At 36.2% G+C, this 10,046-nt stretch overlaps 1 long non-coding RNA gene across 1 annotated transcript; it reads left to right on the forward strand.

The window, feature by feature from the left end:
• Positions 1 to 339: 339 nt before the first annotated feature.
• On the forward strand, positions 340 to 5,943 carry LOC149063729 (uncharacterized). The gene is made up of 3 exons (XR_016196108.1): positions 340 to 809; positions 4,155 to 4,257; positions 5,890 to 5,943. It is a non-coding gene; the product is annotated as an uncharacterized LOC149063729 (long non-coding RNA).
• Positions 5,944 to 10,046: the final 4,103 nt, after the last annotated feature.

Below are 10,046 nucleotides of genomic sequence, written 5' to 3' on the forward strand. Positions count from 1 at the left end.
TCTTTATTTTTCACTTGGGGGAATGTCTTCAGCTCTAGTAGGTATTCTTTCCTCCATCGGTTCCAAAAGTCATTCAGTGAATCTTGCTGCAGTGACCACGATTTGTTGAGGTCGGTAGCTGCAGGAACCTTTTCGTGAGAAGGAAGGGTTGTCAGTCGTTGTCCAACCAGGAAGTGGGCAGGCGTGAGAGGTTCTTGGAAGCTGTCATCCAACTCGATATCAGCTGTCAATGGTCGGCTGTTGACTGCGGCTTCAATTCCAGCCAACGTAGTCGTCAGTTGTTCGTCATCGAGAGATGCGCGACCTAATGTTTTCCGTAAACAACCCCAGTAGCACAACGGTATCGGCATGCGTCGGATCGACGTCGATGCGACGCCGGTTCGTCGAGTGGATACCGAGCGTCGAAAGAGGTCGGAAATTTCTACGTGTCCGATACCGAACGGTATAGTAAAAATGTATTCAGTCGGTAAACGCCAAAATACCTTCATTTTTTTCTCTAAAATAGTTTTACTCTCACTTTTACAGCATTTCGTTTCGAAGGAGAATGTCTTAAACGATAATTTGTTTCTTTTGAAATAATCTAAATTTTTCGCCCATCATAACGTCGCACTTGCCATTTATAACGACCGACAACGACAAAGAACGGTATAGGACACTACGCGTTTCTCCCCTCTCTCCCCTCCCGTCTTCCCTGTCAGTAAGCATCAACAAAGCCGGCCATTTTAAAAGCACGGCGTTACAAGCTGCGAAGGCCGGCGCTTTTATTGTTTAGGAACAGCTTGACGCCGAAGACAGCGTTTAGAGAAAAGGTAAGCATTATTTCACTATTGCTATCGAACTGTATGATAAATTTTCCAAGTATTAGATATTGTCAATGTTTATTTATTTTTTTTTTTACCGTCGTTTTTGATAAATCCGTTCCCTCCTGCTGGGCTGTGATCTTTGGCGAGCCCTTAGATCATGTTAACATGGGCCCCCTGTAGTGAATTTACAATGTAAAAAAATAAATAAGGGTTGTCACGGCACTCTCTCTTGAGCCGTACGTGCCGTAACCTTGGAGCTGAGGCTATTTGAGCTCCTATGGCCCACATCTGGGGCGTAGCCATAAATTTCGTTCGGGGGGGGGGGGGGGGGGAGGGAGCCAAAGTGATAGAATAATAGATTTGGCCATCTTTTTCCCTTATATTCGATTATTTTCTCACATTTCGGGGGGGGGGGGAAACCAGACCCCCAAGTTCCCCCCCCCCCGCTACGCCCTTGGCCCATATCCAGGGGTAGGGCGCTTAGACTAAGATCTGGGGCCCTTCTGTATTCATAGCATGGAAAAATCAAAAATGATGGTATTTTCCCCGGGGGGGGGGGGCCTGTCAGCCCCATCCTTGTGATGAGCCATGTTGAGCGCTCCCTATAAATTTTGCGCTGAGCCCCCAACCCATATTCACGAATATACACAATACCACAAACCATTCCTCCTGCCTACGGAACGATTAGGGATTTTCAGCCCCCTCAATATTTTTTTCTTGTCAATAATTTTCATGTCAAACTGAATGATCATGGGCAAGGCAAGGTCGTAGCGTTCCGTCTTGGGGTCCCTGTTAAAAGGTTGCAAAATAAGTAAACATATTTTTTGTGAGGCTCCATTTGGCTCTATGCCCCAGCCTATTTACAGGCCCGATTTTTTGCCATTTTGTATCCTAAGCCTCACCCGTGGGCTATCAGGGCAGGGGTTTTTATGTTCTCTGAAGTAAACTTTTGTATAATATTATGTATATTTTATATGAATTATATTTTTATGTAGAAATTAAAGTTATTGAATTTTGTCATGACAGAATTCAATCATCATGCCCCCCTTTTCCCTGAATGCAAGGGAGCATGCTTAAAATTGTTTAAAGTACGTACGTAATAAATCAAATATGAACATGGAAATTTATTTGAAATCTATAGTATATACTTATTTGAAATTTTACATGCTATGAGTTAAACTTGACTGAAACTTCAACACAATGTGATAATTGGCTATATAAAAATATCGCTCTTTGGTCTTGGCACACTATTCTATACAGTGTTAAAATATTTCATCAATAACAATGTAACTCCTTTTGTCTCTGGCCACATTCCTTACTCTCTAGGTCACTCTCATGCTTGCACACTCTATGTTGTTCTTTTTTTTTTGCCTCACAGCCTAGTTCATTGCTCTTTAAGCCAATCCCATGCTTATACACACTAACAAACCTGACCCCCAGCCAATGATTTGGCTGTAGTTAGCATGTTTACAAATCACATATCGCTCTCTGTAATTGTATCTTTACCCAAAACATTATAAAAACTATTCCATCACTCAAAATCAGACATTGTATCAACAACCTTGGGGTTAAAAAATCTTTTTTATCATGAAATGGTTCCAACTTTCCCAAAAACTAATGTAATTGCAAAGAAGCCAGAGCCACATTTTTGTTCGATAAATTCAAGATCCTTATTTCTCTCTTCTTTTGTGACATTAATTCCCTATTAGAAGTTAACACTGACGAGCTTATAATAAATGCATAAAAGTGTGCATCTGTTAATTATTTTTCATATATATTTTTATATTCTGATGACAAAACCGTTGTATTGTTTGATGTTGATGCTTCTTTTATCTTCAATTGTAGCTTTTTCCATGCCAATACACATTCAGCTATGGAGCAGTTGTGTGTGTGTTCCTTTGTACAAAATAGTTAATTAATTGGCTATTGGTTTCAGAATTGCAATTATGTCCTTGACATTTCTTTTTTAATAAATATTTAAGATTTCACTAGAGATGTTACTATCTGAGATCTGTGGTCTTCACAAACTTTGGTAACAACTGACGAATTTTTAACATAAGATTCAAGAGAATCACAATAAGTATTGTATTCCATCATACCTCTGCAGGAAGACCAATGCACTTCCACCTTACACATGATACCATGCTTTTGAGAGATGATTGCGGAAGTATCTAAATATACTTTTAACATGCTTTGTTACATCAGTTTTAACCAAATCTTCGACTAACAAGTTTAAAATGTGGGCACTGTAGCAATATGTAAGTCCCGAAAAGCCAAGCTTTTCATCCAGGGTCTTTCTGGATGAAACCATATTTGCAGTAACAAAATTTGATATGTTACATATGAAGTTTTCTTCTGTTGACTTCACTGAACTAAAAACCACATTTGCTAAATAATTTCCAGCATGTGATAAGTCAGATGTGTCAATAGTATCAACATAGATGGCTTTACCACACTATTTGATAACACACAGAATTTATTCATTATCCATCCATTCATCGCCGTGCAATTTTTGATTTTCTAAGTCAACTTATAATATACATTATAATATAAAAATATTTGAAAATGCATTTAAATTAATTGATATTTAAAATAATCTAATAACAATTTAAATCACTTTAGAGCTGCATAAATAATTTTATTCAATTACAACAGATAATTTTTCACATCTGAAAAAAATTGATTTAAATCACTACAACCCTGATCATTTTGTCACACACTCACCCGATTTCTTGCTCTCTCCAGGTCACTCCCATATTCACACCCTCTAAATCACTTTTTGTTACTCCTGTGCTTGCACACACTGTTACTCATGTACTTGCACATTCTTTTTGCTGCATAGTGACTTAGTTCCATGATCTCTTGGTAGAGTGGGAAGGTTGAATGACATGACCAGTTGACTACTTGACCAGTCATTCCTTAAATTTGCAGCCCCTTTGAAATTTTCGCCTTGAGCTATAGCCCACTTAGCCTCTTTGTGAATACGCCATTTGGGGGTACCTTACCAGATTCCTGTCTGGGGGCCATCTTCAAGATGTAAAGAGGGGGGGGGGCATGCCTACTTGGTGATTTGAAAATATTTATTAGCCCATTAACTTATATATAGATCATGGGGCCTCTGATATACTAATCTGGACCCATAATCGCTCAGAGCAGGATTTTTTATGTGGTTCTGTGTAGTATATTTCTAATGTAAGTGAACAGTGATTACATTCTTTTTCAGCTCCCCTTTCCATTCTATATGCAAGGGGCTATGATTAAAATTGTTCAAAGTATGTTCGTGAAATATTAATAAGCAAATGTATACTTTGAAATTTTTATACCACATGTACCTATTTGGAATTTTTCTAGGAGTTAAACATGACACAATGAAACTGCGATACAATGATAATTCCCTATATAATGATACCATGCTGTCGTCTCGCACTATTCCACCAATAAATCATGTGCAACGGTAAGTATTTTTCTTTTTCTTTAAATACCATTCAATTGGAATTTTACCTTTTATGATATTTTATTATTTTAAATAAAAGTTGTATCAGAAAAAAAGGAATCAACATGCGTTCTAATCTGTTGGAAACTGATGTTCAATCTGCAGGGGCGTAGCCAGAAATTTCGTTCGGGGGGGGGGGGACCAAAGTGACAGAACAATGGATTTGGCCATCTTTTTCCCTTTTTTCGGTCATTTTCTCACATTTCGGGGGGGGGGGACCAGACCCCCCCCCCCCTCGCTACGCCCTTGTTCAACTGCCATGGGGGCAAATGTGGTTAAAATGGTAAACTTGTATAATACAACCTTGAAAAAGTTAGTGAAAATTAATTATCAAATATTTTAGTATAGACAATTCCTACAATAATGATGGTGATTTTGTATAATTTGTAATATAATTTAAGATGTGCAGTATATATGAAGTTAATGCATTGAACGATTATTCTCGGAGTGTGATTGTGCAGCTGATTGCTATACAGGGTTGTCATGAAGGAAATATTGCTGAGTTGGAATATCCCTCATATCATATATATGGCCTTGCTACGTTGAAATAATCTGTTTTTACAGTTAATAAAACCTTGACATGGAAAGTCCAAGCATAGGTCTCCATACACAACTAAAAGAAATAAAAATAATTTGAATTGTACACAAAATGGTTTCAAAGTGGTGCATTTGTTTGTAGTTTATGTGTACAATTGCAGACTATTTATGTAACTTGCAATAAAATAAGGAGTAAAATCAAATTTCAGGATACAATGTAAAGAATATTCATAAGTACAGTATAAATGTGTTTTTTTTTTTTTTTTAAATTACAGTTTTTCCTGTGCAACTGTGCTTAGGTTTTTGAAAATGTGATTGTGGAGACTTGAGCAAAAATTAGTGGAGCTTCTGCATTAATTTTCATTTCAAAAACCATGTTTTGAACAATTTAGAGTGAAAATTAATTATCAATATTTTTAGTATAGACAATTCATACAACCTGAAAATTAGTTTATCAAATGAACAAAACATTGCTTTAAATCTTGACCTCTACAAAAGATCAAGATTTAAAGCAAGATCTGAGTATATTCTTGTATATGCACACACACATAGTTTGTAATTTTTTTACTACATTTTGTCTTATTTTCATTCTATAAAACTGAATTTGTTCGGCTAAGAGTCATCCAGTAAATTTCAGTCACTGTTTAGGAAGTCCAAATCAATCCAGAAATCAGATTTTTTTAACGTGAAGCTCAAGATGAACACCCGCTGATGCAAAACATTTCCAACATCCAGTGCAAATGTATCAGTAGCTATTATTTTTTGTGGTATTCGTGTGATTGGTCTGAGAGATTATTTTGATGTTAGAGAATATGATTTTTTCACACCATAAAGTTATCAAAGATATTGGTGGGACACCAGCTCAACATTTCAATATATACCTATTTAAAATTATCATGATTTCATGAAATATTGTTGGGGGGGGGGGGGCTTGAGCCAGTGAAAAGTTGCACCTGCAAATTATACTCATAAAATATATTTCTCTAATGTAGGCTACTATCAAAATATTCTCAATATTCAATAAATTAAAAGAAATGTATTTTCAATGTTTTACAGGTTTTGTCTGAAACATAAGATTGCTGAAATTTTTTGCTGGCATGAAGCACCCAGTTCCATGTGCAATAAAAAGTTTACAGCTGTGTTAAAAAAATTTATCAATATTTGAAAATATCTCTTTAAGAACTTGTATATGGAGCAATATTAAATCATGTCTAATAATTCTATTTGTGCTCGCTTTATCTTTGCTCTCTTCATTTAAACCCCAGAAAACTGGAACTAGTTTTATTTAAACAGGTCATATAAAATGCATTTAAAATTATTGGTGGTGTGTTCAAATAGCCTGAATTTCTAGAATCCTGTACGTATATAGTGTGAGGTAAGTATGCCAGTAATAGGCTTCCTTTTTCAAGTTTTAAAAAATATATATCAAAAGTTATGAGAAAACTCTGTAGCTTTTTTTACCATATACCAAGCTATATTCTTTCAGTTGCCGTTCGGTGTCCAAGCTGGTTTTGAAAAAAAAAATTAGGTGGGAAAAGGATGCCAATAATCAGTCAAAGCAAGACATTTCATTTTGCACTAAGAGTAATAATTTCATATTCTAAATACAAAATTGATTGTGCTTTAAAGACGTTAAACAAATTGCACTTGAAGTTGAAAGGGTGGCGGCCTACTCTAGGGTCAATCATTTTCACATTATTCAAATTGTATGACGTGACATTGTAATCAGGCCTACCAATCTTGCTGAAGTGATACCCTCCTCTGTGAACAATCTTAAATACATTTTGCTTTCAAACATACTATATCTTTTAAGAGAATTCTTTTCTATCTACATACAGATATTAAGACAAAAAAAAAAAATAATGAGACTAAATTCCTGCAGAAGCAACTTCTCGAATGCTTAAATATAAAAAAAATGAAGCTTAGAGAAAACAGAAAAAGCAAGAATTGGAAAAGAAAAGAATAAATAAAAAAATAAAACTCAAAATAAAAATAAAATAAATAATAAAAATTAAAAAAATAAAAGCTCTCTCAAAAATACATATAACTATATGCCTGTTTCAAGAAATAAAAGAAAAATAATTGCTCAAGGTTTTTGAGTTTGACAGGAAATAATAGGCGTTTTGTTCATGTACAAAATTATGTGTCTACATAATACGTCCAGATATTATTGCATTATTTCCCACAGTTGAAATCGAAAGAGCAGCACCTTGTTTTTCTGTGGATAAAAAATATCACCTGTGAAAGAATACAAGAAAGTCAAATTTTCATTTTAAATTATACCAGAGACCTATTCCACTTATAATATTTTTCAGTGATGTTTCTTTTTACAATTTTGTCAAGCCTATTGCATATATTTCATTGTTTTCATTCAATATCTGGGTGGCCATTTACTGTTATATGGACTGTAAATATTTTATTTATATAATTCTTAGCAGTCAAAATTTTATCTAATAACAATAACAGATGAGTTTGAATTATAATAAATTATTATACAAATAATTATTTCAAATATTAAAAATAACATTAAATATTTTGAACTGGCACACTTACTTTTTGTAGCAGTACGTTCTATTTTTTACGTTCAGAACACATAAGTGTTTCGTATAGTAGTATAGAAACTGAATTCTGAATGTAACTAGAACTTATGCATCAGAGTTTTTCAACTAGTGTGCTACGTGAGAATTGTAGTTATGCCATAAACATTTTTTAAGGAAATTATCAGATTAATTTTTAAAAGAAGTCTGAAGCCGCAGATATTGATTATACAATATCTGAGTACTATACACCCATCCTCCGGGAACACTTCGATATATCTATGAGATGGGAAGCGGGGTGTGTCCGGTCTTCAAAGGTCAAAGTATCTGAGTACTTAAGTGCGAGGAATTTAATTCTTTTTTTCAAATTAGATGTATGTGTAAGAGGGGAAACTGAGCAATTTTGAGAGAAAAAAAGCAATAGTTTTTTTTTAAAATATTGGCCATGGTTCATTTCTGTTATTACTTAATGGAAGAATTTTCAAGAATTGCACAAAAAAAAAGGCATATAGAAATACCTCTGTTCTTGTTATCATACGTTATCATATTTATGGAAAGCAACCTTTTTTGCATTTCATTTGATACTATGGAACGCAGAAATCTATTACAAATAATAAGTCTTACAAGAAGATATTTAAACCTATCCCTGCTCAAAATTCAACCTAGAAAAAGCAGACATTGTAAACTGTATTAACTTGGATTTAACATTAAATTAACGGCAGATTGAGTTTTTGAATTTGAATTTATTTTTTGTGACCGATTATAGTAAATAGTTATTTAAAACATATTTTGTGACAATCATAACAAAAAATTATTTTTCTATTTTATTTGAATTTAAGTGTGCCACAGGATGAAGAAAGGGCCGACTTCTCGAAATAGAAATGTGGCGACATGTTTTATAGTAATAACAAATCATAGCTAACGTAATCGTAAACGTCAAACTACGTCGACAAATGCATGACATTTTTATATCGACGTCGGATTCGCTACATCGAACTGTACAGACAAATATATGCCATTTTTACGTAGAACGACATCGGTAAACGACGTCGAACGTTCTCGGGAGAGATGTAGCTCGACGTCGGAATCGCTACGTCGAACTATACAGACAAATATATGCCATTTTTACGTAGAACGACATCGGTAAACGACGTCGAACGGTATCGAAATCTCTACGTCGTTCTATATTGATGTGCTACTGGGGAACGTTTGACGACACCAATCATGCGTTCCCACCATCCTCCCCACCAAGCCGCTCGAGGGGCTATGAATTCCCAAGTGATTCCGTAGGAGGCGTAGTATTGGTGAGCAGAAGGTGAAGTCATGGCACCCCAAAGGACGGAAAGCTCACGATTTGCGGCGTGAAAAGTCTGAGCATTATCCGAATATACAGTGTTGGGAACACCTCGACGAGCAACAAAACGTGAAAATGTCAGCAAAAACTTATCTGTAGATCAATCCGTGACAAGCTCGAGATGAATCGCTCGAGTGACAGCACATGTAAACAACAAGATATACGCTTTCACTGAGATAGAGCTTCTACGAACGTATAGTGGGCCAGCGAAGTCTATCCCCACGACACTGAATGGTTTCGACTGTGTGACTCTATCCGAAGGAAGTGGTGCTTCAATTTGAGCCGGTGGCGTGTTTCTAAAAATTTTACAGGGAAGACACTGGCGTAGGACACTTTTAATAATCTGTCGACCTCGAAGAATCCAGTAATCATTTCGCAGTTACCACTCTCGTGCTCAGATGATGGAGACGAATATGTACGTGGCGAATGAGCAATTTCACAAATGGGTGTGAACCATCGAGTACCAAAGGATGTTTTGAAGCAACTGGAAGTGATGCAAACTGCAAGCGACCACCAACTCGTATCAGATTGTCACTAAGAAATGGATGGAATTGTGCAATTTTCGAGTCTTTCGGAAGTTGTTTACCATGTCGAAGAGCATCATAGTCAGACGGAAAACAATCTATTTGAACTTGACGAATCCAATAACATTTCGCTTTTTCGAGTTCTTTTGCTGTTAATTCGCCATGAAGTTTGCAAGACGTGCGACAGTTGTATATGAATCGTTGCATCCACGAGGTAACCCGAATAAGTTTCGCGTAAGAACTGAAACGAGAAATGTCAATCACTGGGAGAGACGTAGATACCAACATTGAACTTTTCACAGTTTGACGAATTTCTGTCGAAGGTAGATTTGGACAGTCTCAAGAGCATCATTCGCAGATGGGTGTTCGTTGACATGAAACGATGAATCAAATACGTTACGACACTTTTCCGACTCAAGAGTGGTCTTCTTCACTGCGTGGTGAGGGAGATAATAAATTGTAGGACTTGATGATTCTGGCGCGATTTCGACGTGGCCGTTCTGGATATAACGTTCCATTTGCTGAATGTACATTTCCCGAAAAGGGCGATCCTTATCCAGACGTCTACGAAGAATGTCAAAGCGGCGTGAGGCAATAGGTCGATTGTCCGACGTGAGGCATACGTTTTCTTTCCACGGCAGTGAAACAACACGACGATGGTTTGGCAGGCTGTAAGATTCGTGGAAATCTTGCAATATTTTTGTTTCACCAGTCGAGAGTGATTTTTCATTTACATCGGTGATTCCCATGGCTTCGAGTTCCCAGAAGCGTTTTAACGAGTCATTTATTTCTTCAGCA

The sequence above is a fragment of the Pholcus phalangioides genome, unplaced genomic scaffold (genome assembly GCF_987345545.1).
Source record: "Pholcus phalangioides strain wild (caught in Gottingen) unplaced genomic scaffold, Ppha-v1.0 ptg000172l_1, whole genome shotgun sequence".
Taxonomy (NCBI): domain Eukaryota; kingdom Metazoa; phylum Arthropoda; class Arachnida; order Araneae; family Pholcidae; genus Pholcus; species Pholcus phalangioides.